Source organism: Phascolarctos cinereus, unplaced genomic scaffold, assembly GCF_003287225.1.
Source record: "Phascolarctos cinereus isolate Bilbo 61053 unplaced genomic scaffold, phaCin_HiC Scaffold_8;HRSCAF=390, whole genome shotgun sequence".
NCBI classification, from domain to species: Eukaryota; Metazoa; Chordata; class Mammalia; order Diprotodontia; family Phascolarctidae; genus Phascolarctos; species Phascolarctos cinereus.
In genome coordinates this window covers 70,049,026-70,067,101 of record NW_027556291.1, presented here as the reverse complement: position 1 = coordinate 70,067,101, position 18,076 = coordinate 70,049,026, and the positions used below count along the sequence as shown (strand labels likewise).

The window sequence follows — 18,076 nt, the reverse complement described above, 5'->3', positions numbered from 1 at the left end:
GGCCTGGGGGAGGGGGGCAACTAGGATTGCTATCTTGGAAGGAAATTTTTCCCTGGGTTGGAATCTTCCAGGATAACTAACTGGGCAGCCTTCCCTCCATCCCTTTTCTCCCCTCTCTTGCCTCTCTCCACCATCATTCCCCCCCCCCCCGACTTCCCCCTTCCTCTTCCCTCCTCCCCCTCCCCTTTCTCTCCCCTCCTCTCCTCCTTCTTTCCTGCCTCCTCCTCCCTCCCCCCCCCCCGCCCCAGCTGCTAGGGGTTTAGCCCTCGTCCTGCCGGCTCTGCCTCCCTCTCTCAGCGACCTGCCCAGGAGTCAGAAGCAGCCGCAGCCGCAGCCGCAGCAGCAGCAGCAGCCCCCGCCCTCCGGAGCCCGGGCAGCAGAAGAGGGTGGGAGAGAGAGGGGCTCCGAGCCACAGAGAGAGAGAGAGAGAGAGAGAGAGAGAGAGAGAGAGAGAGAGAGAGAGAGAGAGAGAGCGAGAGAGAGAGCCAGCGAGCTGAGCAGAGAGAGCCAGGACGAGCGAAGCTCCCCAGGTAGGGTTTCTGCATGTGGGAGCCCCGGGGGCTGGGCTGGGCTGAACTGGGCACGGCGGTCCAGGGGGGAACTGGGGATGCTGCCGGGGCTGAGCCAACCCTGGGGGCAGGAGGGACCCCTGCCTGAGAACTTCCGAGGCCCGGCCCGCCCCGTCTGTTCCGACCATGCAGGCTGGCTGGATTCCCCCGGTGGGCCGACGGGCGAACAGCTCCTCCGCTAGTCCAAGCCCAGCCAGAGGCTGGCTCACTCCCCGTCCTCGATGCCTTGAGCTCTCTCGGAAATGTGCCGGGGGTGAGATTGGCGGCACTTGGCAGCCAGCTCTGTGGGACTAGCGCGGGGCGCTGACTTTAGACGGGAGAACAAGATGGGGTTGGCCTTCGGCTTCTCTCCTTTCTCTCCCTTGGCCTCTTTCCTTCTCTCTTTTTTCCCTCGGTTCTCTCTCTCTCTCTCTCTCTCTCTCTCTCTCTCTCTCTCTCTCTCTCTCTCTCTCTCTCTCTCTCTCTCTCTCTCTTTTTCTCTCCATCTTCCTCCCTCTCTGCTTCTCTTCTTTTCTTCCCATCTTCCTTTGGCTCCTTCTCCTTTCATTCTTCCCCAACCCCTCTTCACTTTTTTTCCCCTGTCTCTGTTGCATCCTCCCTTTCCCCCTTTCCCTTTCTCTTATCTTTCTTCTTTTTGGCTCTGAAGTTGAAGTGCCTCCTCTAACTCTTACTACCTATGTGACCTTGGGGAAATCACTTAACCTCCATGAGCCTCGATTTCCTTATCTATAAAATGAGAATGTAGGCCATCTAGTCCTAAGATCCTTCTTTTCCTATTCTCTCCTTTTCTTGTTACTGTTTCCCGCTGTTTCTTCTTCTTCTTCTTCTTCTTCTTCTTCTTCTTCTTCTTCTTCTTCTTCTTCTTCTTCTTCTCTTCTTCTTCTTCTTCTTCTTCTTCTTCTTCTTTTCTCTCTTTCTCCCTCCCTCCCTCTGTTTCTATGTCTCTCTCTCCCTCTTTCTCTGTCTCCCTCTTTCTCTGTCTCTCTCTCCATCCCTCCATTTCTCTCTCTTTCTCTTTCTCTCCTCCCCTCCCTTTCTGTCTCCCCCCTCTCTCTCTCTCCTCCCCCTCCCTTTCTCTGTCTTGCTCTCCTTCCCTTTCTGTCCCTCTCTCTGTTCCTCCCTTTCTCTGTCTCTCTCCTTCCCTCCCTTTCTCTATCTCTGTGTCTCCCTCCCTCCCTCCCTTTCTGTCTCTCTGTCTCTCTCCATCCCTCTCTTTCTGTGTCTGTGTCTCTCTCTCCTCTCCCTCTTTCTCTGTCTCTGTCTCCCTCCCTCCCTCTGACTCTGTCTCTGTCTCTCTCTCTCTCTCTCTCTGTCCTTTCTGTCTCTCCCTCCCTTTTTCTGTCTCTCTCTTCCTCCCTTTCTCTGTCTCTCCCTCCCTTCCTTTTTCTTTCTCTCCCTCCCTCCCTGTCTCTGTCTCCCTCCCTTTTTCTGTCTCTATCTCTCTATCTCCATCTCTAGCTCTATCTCTCTCTCCCTTCCTTTTTCTTCTTCTTCCTCCATACCTCTCCTTCTTTGGCTCCTTCAATCTCCCTTTTTCTCCCAGCCTCCAGAGCCCTAACAGTGGAAAGCTTCTCAGGTGTATAGCTCATCGTGCTCAATGACACTAGCATTTCCCCCAGGGAACTTCTTGGGTCTCTCAGTTGGGGAGAGAGATGGCCTTTCCTTCTAGGACCACCTGGAAGGGTGTCATTATAAAAGCAAGGCAAGGAGCCACTTTTGAAGGATGAAACAAATATAACCCCCCTCTCTCGCCAAAATTATCACCCTACCTGAGGTCCACCCTTAGAGAGTCAATCCCTTGCATGAACACTTTCCTGTTAGGAAGCACACCGCCCTTCTTACTCCCCAGTCGTCCCCCCCACCCCCCCACCCCCCCACACACACTTTAAGTCATATCACCCTTATCCTTTAGTGGGAATAAATCTACCAATTCTTTTCCTAAGGGGCTACAGCAATGGAGGGAGGGAACAAGGGGGCTTCAGGCTCCAGAATGGGGCTGGACAGAGAGGGATGAGGCTACAGGTCTGGGCCATTTTGCCAGCTCTACTCTTGGCCTTGAGAGTCCTCCCAGGGATTGGGGAGGACCCGCCTGTTTCTGAGCTTGAGTGTCTCATACCCCTTCAGCCAGTGCAGGGGTGGGGGGGGGGGGAATTGGAAGGCTTCTTCCAAGAGTCTGCCAGTCCTCCTGGCTGCCTCATGGGTCAGTCTGGCTGGGGCTTCTCTACATGGGAGGGGAGAGGGGACCAGTCTGAACTAAGCCAAGATACAGCTGCCTCCAAGGTTCTCTAGGATGAGAAGGGGGAGGGGTGGAGCTGGGAGAGCCTGGAAGAGCTCTGTTCTGGGCCCCCTCCCAGGAGGGCTGAGAGCTTGGGGGCCTCCCTCTCCATTAATGGTGGCATCCAGGGCCCTTGATGGCAAATGTCCACCAGCTCAATCCAATATGGCTAGAAATAAGGGCCCAGCCCTGGCTCCACTCAGCTTGAGGTCCCTAGAGAAAGAAGAGGCATGGCCCTCTGAAAGTTCCCAGCCTGGTTGAGGAGACAGGTCTCACCTTACAGGCAACAAACAGACGAAGACCAGAGTTCCAAGGGTTCCAAGTCCCATGGGGGTGAGCTGGTGAGCCAGATGAGATGCAGCTAGTTGAGGAGTATGATGGGTACCCAGGAAATGAGAGTCCTTCCCCAAAGTGCTCATGCAGGCAGAGCTGGCTGGCTCAGTGGTCATTGAGATATTGAAGAAATGACTGGAGGGTTCTCAAGGGCAGTGGGATCCTCATGCCCTGCCCCTGGTTCCTTCTACCTCACCCAGGTGAGGCCCAAGGTAATCTCAGTTCACTGGGGACGGGGAAGTATGGAAAGGCAGACCTAGCCAGCCTCACTCAGCCTTCCTATTCTTCCTGACTGATCTTCCTGGACCCCCCACGATTTACTTGGTGATTTATTGACTCCCCCCAGGACTCAATTCCTCTGTCATTCTCTTGCATGCACTAGGGAACCCAAGAGCTTGGGGTGAATCTTTCTGGAAGGGCAAGACTAGAATGTGTTTGCCTTGTAAATGAGGATTCACAGGTAAGGGGTCATCTTAGAGTAGTGGATGGGAGGAGGGGTGCCTCAGCCCACCTTTGGAAGGAGAATGAGAAGAAAAAAATTCATATATCTTTATGTGGGTTGGGTTGGCATATGTGTGAAGGGTGTGTCCCACTAATCATTAGGGAGTACTAGAGCCCTTGGTCCAGTCAGTCCCCCTAGGTGGGCCAGTAGGCTGAGGAGTTGGGTTCCATGATGCCAAGCTCCCCAGCAAGGGGCTGCCTGCCAGGCCCTGGCTTGGAACCAGCAGCCTGAGGCTGGGGGAACCTGGCGGAGGCTCTGCTGAGGTGGCAAGCAGGAGAAGCTCATGTTGCCAGCCTTCCACACCCCCCCCCAATGCTCAGAGAGAGCCCAGACTCCTTGAACCCACAGCTCCCAGCAGCCTTTGGGGCTCTCTCTCTCTCTCTATTTGGCTATTGAGGGTGATCTACTTTCTCCGGGCACATACTCTGAGAAGTTTCCCAGCAGCAGGGGTGGGGTCTGCACTGAGCCAGCCACACTCTTATGGCATCCTCCTTGTGGCCAAGGGCTCGGGGGTGGTAAGGGATGGCCAGAGTAGGACCCTGTCCAGATCCAGCATCCCAGGCCGGGGCCTTGGAACACAAGGAGACAGGCGTGCTCAGAGATGCTTTCCTAATGGAGACAGAAGTCTGTACCCTCCTTCAGCCCCTCATTCCCTACACACGCTAGAAATTTTCCCTTCTGGTCCAACACAGTCTCATCTGCTTTCATTTAAGCCAGTGTCTGGTCTGGGTAAGCGGCGACCAGCCCCTTCTCAACCCTAGCTCATCCAAGCTTTATTTTCAAGGCTTCCTGGGTTTTCTCCTCCAGGCCCCAGGTAGATCTCCACACAGGGCTCTGGCTCTCAGGCTCATGGCAGGAACTCCAGCCTGCCATTGGTCAAGGAGAAGGGACCAGGATAGGGGCTCTTTAAACATCAGAGAAGAGTAGGCAAAGAAATGGACGCATACTTTTCAAAGCATGTTTCTTCTTGGAGAGTGGTTCTTAACACCTACTTCCACTAGCTGGAGACCCATCTCTGGTGGCCTGCAGGGAAGCCAAGGCAGGGCTCAGGGCTGCCCATGGGGCTGGGTGAGGCCAGCCTACAGGAGCCAAGGTGGGGAAACCACAGAGCAGAGAGAGAACCAGAGTTCAAATCCTGCCTTTACTGCTATTGAACTGTGTAGCCTGCGGCCAGATAATCCACTTCTCTGGGTTTCAGTTTTCTCAGGAGGAAATTGAACCAGATGGCCTCGGAGGTCCATTCCAGCTCCATCATCCTATGTGTGAAGTCACTCTATCTCCTAGGGCCTGTTTCCTCATTTGTAAAATTAGAGGGGAGGGGGCAGATTAGGTGGCCTCTGGTCCTGGCTCCTCCCAGCTCTAGATCCTGGATCCTATGTGAGGTCAATTGGGCCAGTCCTTTCCCCTCTCTAGAACTCAGTTTTCCTCTCTATGAAATGAGGTTGAACCAGATGATCTCTGGCATCCCTTCCAGCCCAAGATGTAAGACACCATAAGTCAATACAAGGTATTTTAGAGAGGGAGCACCCCGCTAACAAACAAGGGGGTCAGGAACACCTTCAATCAGAAGAGCACCTGAGTTGATCCTTGAAGGAAGCCAATGTGGAGTGGGAAAGGAGAGAGTGAGGGGACACTAAGTGAGCCATTGGAGCAGAGGTCATTAAGAAGATTGGGGGAACACTCAGAGAGGGAGGGGTCAATGCCCCCACCCCTGACTGTCTCTGGTTTGGGTGCCTCCCCCACTCCTACACACACACACACACACACACACACACACACACACACACACACACACACGTACACACGCACACAAAATCCAAGACCTGCCCGCCACCACCCCACCACTAGGAGCAATTTTGCATAGCCTACCACTGAAAAAAAAAATCTTTTTTTCTTTCTCCATTTGGCCCAAAGTTCTTTCAAATACCTAGAAAGGAACAAGGTTCCAAGACACAGCTTTCTGATTCTAACTTTAGTGAACATCTGCCTCAGTGATCAGCTCACAGTTCCCAGGGCACCTCATCACCAGGGCCACTTCCTTTTCTCAGTCTTTTCTGGGCTAAACTCATGTTGCCTGAGTCAAACTCCCAGCTGAGGGAGGCTGCCAGCCCTGGGGCGTGGGGGGGAGGGGGAAGGTGTGGGAGAATCTAGGTCCTTCCCCAGAGCCTCTGGGTGTGGCCTTCAGACCATTCCCCTCTGGACCTGGCCATGCTAGAATCCCTAGAGATTTTGGTTGTAATGTCTTCAACCTCATAGGAGAGAAGCCTGACTTCTTAATAGACCTGAGGTCTTGTGCTGAGCTAAAAGCAAAGCAGGTTTCTTCTTTAAGGGTGAGGAAAAAGTGGGGAATGGCCTCTAGAGGCAGACCCACCCAACCTCCATCTCCTTTTCCCCCATACACCTTCTCCACTCCAGGCAGGAGCCTCTCATGTTTTCACTGCCTCAAACACTGGCCCCCAACACCAACAAACACACACTCTCTCCAGGCTTATTCCTTTAACCATTTTTTTTGTGAGGCAATTGGGGTTAAGTGACTTGTCCAGAGTCACACAGCTAAGTGAGTGTTATATGTCTGAGGCTGGATTTGCACTCAAATCCTCCTGATCCTCGGGGCCAGTGCTCTATCCACTGTGCCACCTAGCTGCCCCCTCTCCAGGCTTATTCCTGCCTCCATACTTTGGCCCACTCCTCCAGGACACCACCCCACCTGGGACACCATCTTGGGCCTCTCTCCTTAATCAACTCCTATGGACTTCACAGTGGGTATCACCCAAAAGAGTGATACAGGATACAAGAGCAGATACAGGATCATGGCCTCTTAGGTTGAGAGCTGGAAAGGACCTCAGGCCTACTGGCTTGGGCCTTCACCTTCATTTGACAGAGGAGGAAAGTGAAGCCTGAAAGGTGCCCAGAGTCACACAGCTAGTAAGTATCAAGTGTTTGGTCTGAGGCCCAAGTGTCTCCCAGCATAGTTGAGGGGGCTTAGGGAAGTAGAAAGAGAGAAGGAAGGAGAGGAAGAATGAGGGGGGGGGGAAATGAAGAGAAATGGGTAGAGTTGGGAGTGATAAAGAGACTTTCAAACTTAGCCTGGGGTGAAACTTAGCTCTTCCACCCATGAAATAGCTGGCTGATCCAAGAGTCTGGGTAGCTTTCTGTAAGACTAGGACTTTTCCTTGCTTCCTTCTGGTTAATAGTAATCCAGAGCTACTCTCCAAACAGAAATCCAAGTGCTAAAAAGTTGATGGGGGGGAGAGGCAAAGGAGATGCCCTCTTCTTTTAAGGCCACTAGCTGCGACCTGCTTTAGGAGCCTGAGTCCTCTCCTCCCCCTGAGCCTCTGAGAAAGTCAGACTGCTGCTTACCTTGTGCTAGACTTCCTCCCTGTCCCCCTACCCCAAACCAAGGGGTAGCCAGATGCCTGGATGCTCACACATCTATGTGCCCCAAGGTCTGGCCTTGAAGAGAGGGAAAGGGAGTGGAGAAACCATCAAAGGAGGCTGAAATCCAGCCCTAATCTGTCCTGTCTCCAGCCGGTCCCAGCCCTAGCCAAACCTGGCCCTGGCCAGCCCCATACCCGGGCCTCCTGATGGAAAAAAAAAGTCACAGAAGGGAAAGTGTGACCTCCCATTTTGGGCCCAATTTGGCCTTTGTTTCCAGCTCCCTACCTTTTAAAACCCTGACAGCTGTGGAAAGGAGGCCAGCATGTTTGGAGGGCAGGGCCCGCCAAGGGGGGAAGAGTTAAACGACTCTTGGCCCACTCCCAGGCCCCCCTCCCCGCCCCCTAGACAGCATTCCCAGACACACTAATGAGAGCTGAGTCTTACCCCAGCCAAAACACCTGTGACTCCGTTCTTCCTTGAGATCCTGGAGAAGAGGGGGAGGGGGTCAGGGGTGGTAAGAATACAAGGGCACAGAGATGAGTGGCAGAAGCCCCAAGCTTGTCCCTTTCCCCTGTCTCCATTCAGGGGCAAGTCTGAGGGCTAGAACTAGGGCTGTGAATGTGAAAACGGTTCATAGGGCCCTCCTGGTACCCAGGAGCTACTGATGGGCTCCATATTGGGACAGCATTGGTTCGTGGGCCTGGGATGTAATGGAAGCATTTGCAGAGAGGAAGGGCAAAGGTCTTCAAAGGTTGATGCCTAGGCTGGGAGTCTCCCTGGGGACCCCATGGCCTGAAGGGGAACGAAAAAGTTGATGAGATGGTGGATTTTTGTCCAGTTGATTTAGAAGCTTTGGGCCGAACTTGGCCTCTTTTTGGCCATGCAGGGCACCTGAGATGTTGCAGGGGATGCTTTGGACAGCGTGGGGCCAAGGGAGAGAGGTGGTCAGTAAGAATCAAAGTGAAACGGGGGCAGCTAGGTGGCACGGTGGATAGAGCACCGGCCATGAAGTCAGGAGGACCTGAGTTCAAATCCGGCCTCAGACCAAACACTTGACACTTACTAGCTGTGTGACCCTGGGCAAGTCACTTAACCCCAATTGCCTAAAAAAAAAAGAGAGAGAATCAAAGTGAGTCCTAGGCTGCTCTCTGTCAGGGATGAGAGCAACCTAGAGGCTTCTGGACAGTCACCCTTTAAGAAAACTGAAGAAGCTGGGATGGAAGGGAGTTCCCTTTCCAAGTCCTGGGGGAGTGAGCAGAGCAATCGGAAGGCCCTGCTGAGCTGCTATTGATAGAGAAGAAAGGCTATCGTTTTGGGCCAGAAAGGATAGCTTCCCTGTCTCTCCCTGTTGCCTTCCCCCCAAGCTCATACCTAAGCCTACAGAGGGATTAACCTTCAGGCTTTCAGTTTAGAGGCTTTTGCCGACATGTTAAGGAGCTGGGTTAGGTGTCAGGAAGTGGGAAGTCTTCAAAGCATCAAAAGAGCATAGATTCGAAGCTGGACAGGACCTCAGAGGCTGTTGTGCCCAACCTTGGAGGAGACAGAAGCCAAAGCAAGGTGATTTGCTTAGTCACGCAGCCAGAGCAAGTGATAGGTCCACTAATTGGCTGGAACAAGGAATGTCTGTGCCTGCGACTCACAGAGGGGGGGAGAGTCGAGCAAAGATACCATTTGGAATTCTCCTAGGGGCCGGCTGGCTGGAGTATGAAGAGAGGGCCGGGAGGGGCAGCACACAAAATGGGGAGCCTGCCAGGGTGCTGGGGGCAGGGATGCCTCACCATCCCACCCCTGCCGGAGACCTTCTCACGGGCACACAGTCCCTGTGCGCAGTTAATTTGCAATAAGGGGAAAAACTAATTAGTGAGTCCTGGGCTAGGACAAACTCTCTCCACCCCAATCCCTGTTTCTTCTCCATCAAGACTCCCTTCACAGACCTCCAGACCCCTCCCAAAGCAGCTCTGGCTTCAACTTATCTTTTCATCCCTATCCTTTTCCCCACACACACCCTGAGCTCCTACTGCTATCAGACTCTTGCCTCCATTCTTTGTCCCCAGTACCCAGAATGCCCTCTTCTCTCTTCTCCTCTCCTCTTCTCCTCTTTGGGTCCTACCTCTTCCAGAAAGCCTTCCTTATCTACCCTTAATCCAGTGCCCTTTTCACACTCCACACACCCCTTCCACAACAAACATACCCAATTGAGGGGTAAGCCTTTATATCCTGTAAATCACTGGGTTTACCTTAATCCTATTCAGCCTTGGGACAGCAATGCCATTGAGGTTTGACTGGTTAACATGGGTTATTTCCCCCATAGACTATGGTCTCCTTCATGTCAGGGATCATGTCTCCTTTCTGGGATCCTTCACCAAGCCCAGCACAGAAACTCCTTTGTACATAATAGGCACTCAATGAGGACTTATTGATTGATTGATTGATTTTAAAGCACCTGAGAAGTACAGTGTTTTGTATTCAATAAGTATGATAGCTGAATGCACAAAGGGGTTAAGGACCTGGGAGTCAGGGGACCTCCTTAAGGGATAGCCTGGGACCTGAGGGACAGCCTGGGAGTCAGGGGACCTGAGGGATAGCTTGGGAGTCAGGGGGCCTGAGGAATAGCCTGGGAGTCAGGGGACCTGAGGGATAGCTTGGGAGTCAGGGGACCTGAGGGATAGCTTGGGAGTCAGGGGGCCTGAGGGATAGCCTGAGAGTCAGGAGACCTGAGGGATAGCCTGGGAGTCAGGAGACCTGAAGGATAGCCTGGGAGTAAGGGCACTTGAATTCTTATCCTGGTTCTGCTACAAACTAGCTGGGTGACCATGGATAAGCCATAGAAATCAGAGGCTTTAAAACTGAGAGTTCTTAGAGACCATCTAGTCCAACCCCTTTATATTAGAGATGGGAAAACTGAGACCTAGACAAGTTAAGTGACTTACCAAATCCAATCCAGAGCTCTTTCCACAACCCTCTGCTACTTCTCTCTTGGCTTCTTTCCCCTCACCTGTCAAATAGGGGGGTGGACTCAACATTCTCTAAGGGCTCATTCTATAGTTCTATGTCTATGTCACATTTTTGTAAAAGGAAAGACTTAGCTGTTCTCTTTAGGATGACTCACATCAGACTGAGCTGGGCCTCTTGCCAGTCTGAACTGGTCCCAAGTGAGCTCCCTTTAATAACAAACGATTCCTTAGCAGCCCACCCTGTCCCGCCCACCCTCCTTAGGTTCTTCCTGTAGCAGGACATCATCATTTAGGGACCTAAGAGGATATATTGACAAGGCCCTAAATTCAGGTAGCCCTCCAACTATGTTAAGAAAACTCAACTTGAAGAAATTTGAACTTGGGAAAATTGAGGCATTTAGTAGACTCTGTATGAAGGAAGGTGAGGAATTTTCCAGTCATGGTAAATAATGGCACCTGCTGGGAAAAGGGGGGTTTGCAGCCTGGCACCAGTCAGTCAACAAACATTTATTAATCTCCTACTGTGTGCCAGGCACTGTTCTAAGCACTAGGGGTACAAAGAGAGCAAAACGCAGCCATGGACCACAAGCTATAGCCAGGGTAGGTTGGAGCTAGGCTCCCAGGGAAGGTGTTGGCATTAAGAGAGATGAGGAGAGGCTTCCTGTACAAGGGAGGATTGACACGTCGCATTACCTAATGGTCATTTCCAGGTGAAAAGGTGGTGAGGACGGTGAGCGAGCCTCTGTGGAGTTAAGGGAGCAGTTCTTCAGAGTTGAGGGCCCATCCCCTATCATTCGCCAGGGGCAACCACCATCACAGGCCCTTCTGAGGGATCCCATATGGGAGGGAGGCACAGTTGGGATTTTCCTAACTCCCCAACAAGATTTAAACAGAGCACCTCCCATGTTCCCCACTGTAGATTCTAGCCCAGGGGTGGGGAACCTGCAGGCTTCCTCAAAGCCACATGTGGCCCTCTAGGTCCCCAAGTATAGCCTTTTGACTGAATCCAAATGTCACAGAACAAATCCCCTTAATAAAAGGATTTGTTCTGTAAAACTTGGACTCAAAGAGCAGCACTTGAGGACCTAGAAGGCCACATGTGACCTCAGGCCTCAGGTTCCCCACCCTTGTCTTAAGGAGACTAAAGAGGAGGAAGGAGACCCATGCCCTGGCTGTAGAAAGCTCCCCAGGAAGACCCACAGTGGGCCTCACTCATACTTCAGAGAACAAGACAAGACATTAGATGTGGTAAAATCTTGAGGCCAAAGCCTGTGCTCCCGCTCCTCCCCACCCTATCCTCAATCCTAGCACTGAGGACCCTGGGACATCAAAGGCATGGAGGAAATGTTTGTTGGTTCAGTTTGCATTGAGTAAGCACTTGATGTGTGCTTGGTGCAAAGGAGGGTGAGCTGGGATGGTCAAGAAAGCCTAACAGCAGACAGACAGATGGACAGAGAAGGGGCAGGACAGGTAGATAGCAAAGACAGAAATGAGTCTGGCATGTGGAGAGAGGCTCAAAGGTCTCTGTGGGGGGGAGGGGGGAACTTGGGAGTAGGGGGTGGGGAAGGAAAAAAAGTTGATTGGGGCCAAATATTCTTTCCTCCAAGGCAGACAAAACAAATAAGGGAAGTCAATAGGAAAATGGAATCTGCTTTACCAAGATTTGCCTTATAAGCCATATTGTTGGCTAAAAGGAAGAAGACATACCCTTCGGGCACTGGCATTACTCCTCTAGGTTACAGGGAGACAGCTGGGAAGAAAAGGGCCCATCTTCACTGGTGAGCTCTTCCTTGGGGGGCCTGAAGTATGTAAGATGATACTCTTTCCTCTGGCAGCTAGACTGTGAACACTCAGTATGGTATGTCATGTTAGACTTTCCTGTGTGGGCTGCCAGGCTGACCACCTCCGTTGTCTCTGGCCATGCAGGTGGAACAGGCGGGAGGGTGAGACAGACAGAGCTTCCGCTGGAGCCCCCAGAGACAGAGCTGGCTCAGGGTACACAGGCTCTCACAAGAAAAGCCAGAGCTTGCCTCGCCCTGGCTCCTTGCAAGTGTTGAATCCCAGCCTCTCGGAATTTGAGAATCATGGAATCTTGTCTCATGTACTAGCAAAATCACAGAACTGGGAAATTGAGACAACAGCGAAATCCTAGGTTCAAAGAGCAACAGGATCTCAGAATCCTAGAATAAGAGACTGACAAAATCCTAGAATGCTAAAATTAGGGAATGGCAGATTCCTAGAATCATAAAATGAGAAACAACAGAATCACAGAACTCCAAAATCCTAGAATAAGATCCCAGAAGGAATCCAAGAATCCTAGCCCTAGGAGGGAAAGAACTAACTTGATGTTCCAAATGGCCTGGCCTCTCTTTCCTTCTTTCCCAGACTCTGCCTGTAATTGTACAAACCAGCATTGCAGGAAGGTATAATTTCCCAACTATTCTAACCTCCCATTCCAGAGAGTGGCATGGTGGTCACACCTTTCCCTTTGTCCATTCCATTCATTTGATATGAGCCACTCTAAGCTAGGTGGGAGGTTCACAGAATCTCAAGGCTAGAGGGACCTCCAAAGCTGTCCCTAATCTCCACGATTGTTAATATTTTCTACCTCATCCATCACTTTCTACTTAACTCTGCACATATTTGATATTTACGTGTCTGTGTATGTGTTGTTTTCCCCCAGTAGAATATAAACTCCTTCAGGGCAGGGATTATTTTTGGCTTTATATCCTCATCACTGAGCACAGTATTTGGTACAGAGCCAGGGGTGGGGAACCTGTGGCCTCCTGGCCCTTTGAATCCAAACTTCACAAAACAAGCCCCCCTTAATAAAAGGATTTGTTCTATCAAACTTGGATTCAGTCAACAGGCCACACCCGAGGACCCAGAAGGCCACGAGGCCGCAGATTCCCCACCCCTGGAGTAGATATTCTTTGGATAAATGCTTGCTGAATTAAATTGAATTGAACTCAGATGAAACTACCCACAGCTTCCTCATCTTGTATTGTGAGGTTGATTTTTTGAACCCTAGTGTCTAACTTTACATTTATCCCTATTGTCAGCAGATTTGGCCCAGAACTCTGGCTTGTTCTGCCATAATAGTGATGTCTCTTCTAAATGCAATTTAACAATCCAACAAATATTCATTGAGCACTTATTTTAGGCCCTTTAGAAGGAAGAAACAAGGATGATACAGGACACAGCCCCAGCCTCAAGGAGCTTCTGTGTTCATTAGGATGCCACCTTTATCCATAACTATGCCACAAAGCAGAATGCAAAGAGCACAAAGGAGAGATGGGAAGAATGCTTCATGGAGGAGGTGGCACCTGATTGGACCTTGAAAGAAGAAAGGGGTTTCAATATTTACGGATGGAGGATGATATGGACAAAGGCACTGAGACAGAATGGAATGGGACAGACTCCTAGGTTGCCTAGAACATAATACACGAAGGAGATAAGGTTAGAAAGGCAGTTTGGAGCCAGAATGGAGAGGGTTTTAAATGCCGGGACCACAAGTGTCAACTCTATTCTACAAATAATGATAATGGAGAGGCACTGGAGACTTTTGAGCGGAGAGTGACATGATGATACTTGTATATTAGAAAGAGTATTTTAGCAGCTGTGTGGTGGATGGATTGGAGAAGGGAGGCGCTGGAGGCAAAGAGCTCCCATCTCTGGGCCTCAGTCTGGCCTCAGACAACCTCGAAGAGCCTTTCCAGCTTTGACATTCTTTGGTTCTATGGTTTTCCCATGGAATAGGCCAGCTCTGACTGGAGCCATCTGCCCCACCCCCCAATCCTGGCAAAGCTGGCCCCAGTATGGAGAGGGATCCCCAAGGCAGTTCCCCAGGCAGTCTCTCCACCTCCCCATACCCCACCCAGGCCAGCTGGCAGCTGGAGGCAGTACAGTCCAATGGGTAGGACAAGCTGTCAAGGAAGAGGCTACTTATTAGAGGGGCTGGGCAAGGCAGGGGATTAGAGGCTCCCATTCCACTCCAGGACTGGAGCCTATTAAGGAGGCCTTGTCATTAGGCCAGAGCTGGCTCCACTAACCAGGGCCCTGCCTGCCGGGCCCAGATGGCCTGGGTGTTTGCTCTTCTCTTTCTCTCCATCTCTTACTGTCTTCCTCTGGTTCTTTCTTTCTGCTCTTCTCTCTCAGACTTTTCTCTCCCTATCTTTGCTTCACTCTCATCTCTATATAGACCTTTCTGTCTCTTTTCTTCTTCCTCTTCCTCCTCTGTCTGTCTGTCATTGTCTTTATCTCTCTCTCTGTCTCTTCCTCCCTATATCTCTCTCATCTTTCTCCCCCATATCTGTCTCTATGTCTCTGTGTCTGTCTCCCTCTCTCTCCCTCTCCCCTTCTCTGTCTCTCTTCCTTCTGTCCCTCCCTCCTCTCCCTCTCCCTCCTCTCTCTCTGTCTCTCTCTCTGTCTCTCTGTCTGTTTCTGTCTCTCTCTCTACCTCCCTCCTCTCTCTCTCTGTCTCTTTCTGTCTCTCTCTCTCTCCCTCCCTCCTCTCCCTCTCCCTCTTCTCTCTCTCTGTCTCTCTCTCTGTCTCTCTGTCTGTTTCTGTCTCTCTCTCTCTCTCCCTCCCTCCTCTCTCTCTCTCTCTGTCTCTTTCTGTCTCTCTCTCTCTCCCTCCCTCTTCTCTCTCTCCCTCTTCTCTCTCTCTCTCTGTCTCCATCTCTCCCTTTCCATCTCTCCCTCTCCCTCCCTGCCCCATCCTTCCTTTCTGGGGATCCTCTTTCTGGGTAGACCTTGGGCTTTTTCAATCTACAACATAGCAGGAACACAGATTTTGAGCTAGGAGTGACTTCCCAGGATGTCGAGTTCAAACTTATCCTTTTAAAATGAGGGTAATAATCACACCTCCCTCCCATAATTGTTGTGAAGATCAAACAAGATAATAACTATAAAGCACTTAGTGCCTGGCACAGAGTAAGCCCTATATTCTTCTTATTATTCTTAATGAAGAAACTCGCCCAAGGTCACACAGCTAAGAAGGTGCAGAGTCCAGATTTGAACCCAGGGCCTTGAACTTCACATACCAGTGTCCTTTCTGCTGTACTTCTGGCTTCAGAGCCCTCGTGTAAGACAGACCTAGGAACTAGTTCTTATTCTGCCATCAAGTCAACGTGTTCCCTTGACAAAGTCAAAGCCTTCCCTCAGCCTCAGTTTCTCCACCTGTAAAAGTAAGGGTTTGAGCTAGATGGCCTCTCGGTTCCCTTCCAACTCCCAATCTCTGTGACCACACGGTCCCCCAGGAATCTGCCTGCGCTGATATTCTGGTTTGTAAGCTCCATGAGGGCAGGAATCATGCCTTATCTAAACTTCATGCCTCCTCTAGTACCTAAATGTTCACATGGCAGGTTATATTGAATGGTTGTCTGACATTTCCTGGCCAAGCCTGCATAGTAAAAGGCTCTTTTCTCCCTGCTGGGTTAGGTTCCTGGCTTCATCTTTGGTACATGGATTTTCCATGTCCTCATCTCCTACTGGGCTGGGCTCCTCACCAGCCCCTACACACTAGGTGTACTCCTGCTTACAAGAGGTTCACGTCTCAGTGCCAGATTTTCCCCTCTTTGGCTGTTTGCCCTCCCCCCCCCCACCTTGCAGCTCATTCACCCCCTTCAATCTCCAGCTTCTGGGTCTTCCATAGCCTCTGCTCCAATGGGAAGCTAGGAAGCCAGGCCTCACTCATTCAGAAGGAATAAGGCCAGGGAGGCTCACTTGTGTGGTCCAGGGCAGGGAGTGAGGGGGAGAGAACCCCTGAGGTGGGCTGGGGTAAGGGCTGAAAGGAAGGAGCCCAGCTCCCAGCCTTCTTTCAAACTGGAGGACAAGGAGGACAAGGAGGATGGGATGAGGATGAGGATAGGGATGGGGATAGGGATAGGGATGGGGATGGGGATGGGGATGACAGGGATGGGAACGCAGACAGAAATCGGAAAACTTGAGCCTGGGTTGTGCTATGGACTATGAGGACTTTTATTTTGGACAAAATCAAAACTAAGAATGGAAATGTTTCTGGCTGAGCAAGGTTCTCTGCTTTTCAAAGAGGTTCCACATCATCTCATTTGATGCTCTGGGAGGAAGAGGGGACTACTTTTATTCTTCCTATTTTATAAGTGAGGAAACTGAGGCCTAGATAGGTGAGGTGACTTGTGCAAGGTCATACAGCTGAGAGTCATAGTCTAGCAAGGAACATGCTCCCCGATGGAGCCTGGACTGGCCCTCAGATGTCAAGATCCTCAAGCTAGTGTTCTTTTGTGTCACTTAAGTTGGAGTGGGGGGGGGGTGACATTTTAAAAGGCCTCCCCTCACCATATATGTCTACCAACCAGCCTTAATTTACGTGAGATCTAACCTTGACATTGTTTCCTCCAAGCCTCTGCCACCACCATCTACTATTCTCCTGCCTGGAATCTCTTCTCTCTGCTTTCTATTCATCTCCCTCATCTCCCTACCCCATCCCCAGTGTCCCTGAGCCGAGGCTGGGAAGAAAGGAAGCTCTCCAGAAAGACTAGATGAATTGAGTAACGGCCACTGATCTCCTCTTTGAAGTGAGAATAGGTTGGGACACTCAGGTTATCGTCCGGCCTGACTCTGCCACTACCTTGCTGTGAGGCCTTCAATTCAATGGCTCAAGCATCTATTAAACACTTGCTGTGTGCTGGGTACTATGCTTGCTTCTCCAGATACAAAGACAACAAAAGAGATAGCCCCTGTCCTCAAGGAGCTTACATTCTACTAGGGGAATGTAACATATCCATAGATATGTCAAATCAAAATACATAAAAAGGAATTTCAAGAGGGATGGAATATTAATCATGGTGGGAGGAGGCAGGAAAAGCCTCCTGTAGGAGCTGAAGGCAGGGATTTTACAGGACAGAGAGCATTTCGAACAAGGGGCACCGTGTTTGCAAAGTCACGGAGGTAGGATATGTAATGTGTATAGGATAAAAACCAAGCGGGTTGGTTTGGCTATAACAGAGAGTGTGTGATCTTGAGTGAGTCACCTTCTTTTTCTGGGTCTCAGTTTCCTATCTTGTAAATGAAGGGATTGGACTAAGTGGTCTTGGAGTCCCCTTCATACACTTCGCCTACGTTCTCTGGTCTTGGAGTCTCCTTGGTGCTCTGACATTCTCTGGTTCTGTGACCCAAAGTGGGCTGGAGGGAATAGAAGCAGCCCTGGGGGGGAGCTAGAATTGCAGCCCAGACAAAGGCATGGGTCCAGGGGGAAGAGGGATGTTGAGCAATGCCCTGGCATGGGCAGACAGAGTACCACTACTCTTCGGCAAAAATTACCTCCCCCAGAGCTGCCAAGCTCGGCTGACGGCCCACCAGCTGGAAATGTTTTTCCTACCCTACAAGCCTGTCTGCAGCTGCAGCCTGGGCCTCAGAACAAACCCTGCTCTGTCCGGCCGCCTGTTGGGAGAGAGGGAAAAAGGAGGGAGGGAGGGAGGGGAGACCAGAAAGGGTTTGTTTGTCTCTCATCCTCATTTCACAGGAATCCAGGAGTGATGGGTGATGGGTGCCTCAGGCAGCCAAGGAGAGGAGGGTGATCACAACCCAGGCTGGAGGAACCTAGGAGCTCAGAAAATTACACAATGGGAGAATTCAAAGAGAACTTAGTGAGCCAACCCACTCATTTTACAGATGAAGAAACTGAGGCCAAGATAAGGGAAGGGACATGTCCGAGGTGGCAAGGACTAAACCCCAGGCCTTCTAATCCCCAGTGCTCTACAGTGAACTCAGGTCAGGGAGCAGAGGGCAGGATTCTGAGGGGAGCAGGGACGGGGGCAGGATCCCTGGAGTTTCATGAGTGAAAGGGAGCTGTGTTGGGGCATGAAGATGTCTCTTCTTCTTTTGGCTTCTGCCCATTGGGCTGCTTTCCCAAAAAGGCCAGCCCTCTGATGGGTTGCCCTGCCCTCCTCTGGCCCCTAAACTACCTAGCTCGAAGTCCTGGCAAACCACACTCCTTGTCCTCAAGCCTCAACACTCTGGAGCCCAGAGGGGTCTTAGGGAGATGCAGGGAGGTAGGAAGAAGTAAGAATCAGAGTGAAAGAGA

General features: G+C 51.2%; 1 protein-coding gene across 2 annotated transcripts in view; it reads left to right on the top strand.

Moving 5' to 3' along the window:
* Positions 1 to 278: 278 nt before the first annotated feature.
* The window catches only part of BGN (biglycan), a 32,751-nt gene continuing 14,953 nt past the window's right edge, over positions 279 to 18,076 (top strand). Inside the window, exon 1 of one of the 2 annotated variants that reach the window (XM_020977290.2) lies at positions 279 to 530. The gene's annotated coding sequence lies outside the window, so the exon portion shown is untranslated. The remainder of the gene's footprint in view (positions 531 to 18,076) is intronic. The other variant, XM_020977291.2, reaches the window with a different exon arrangement.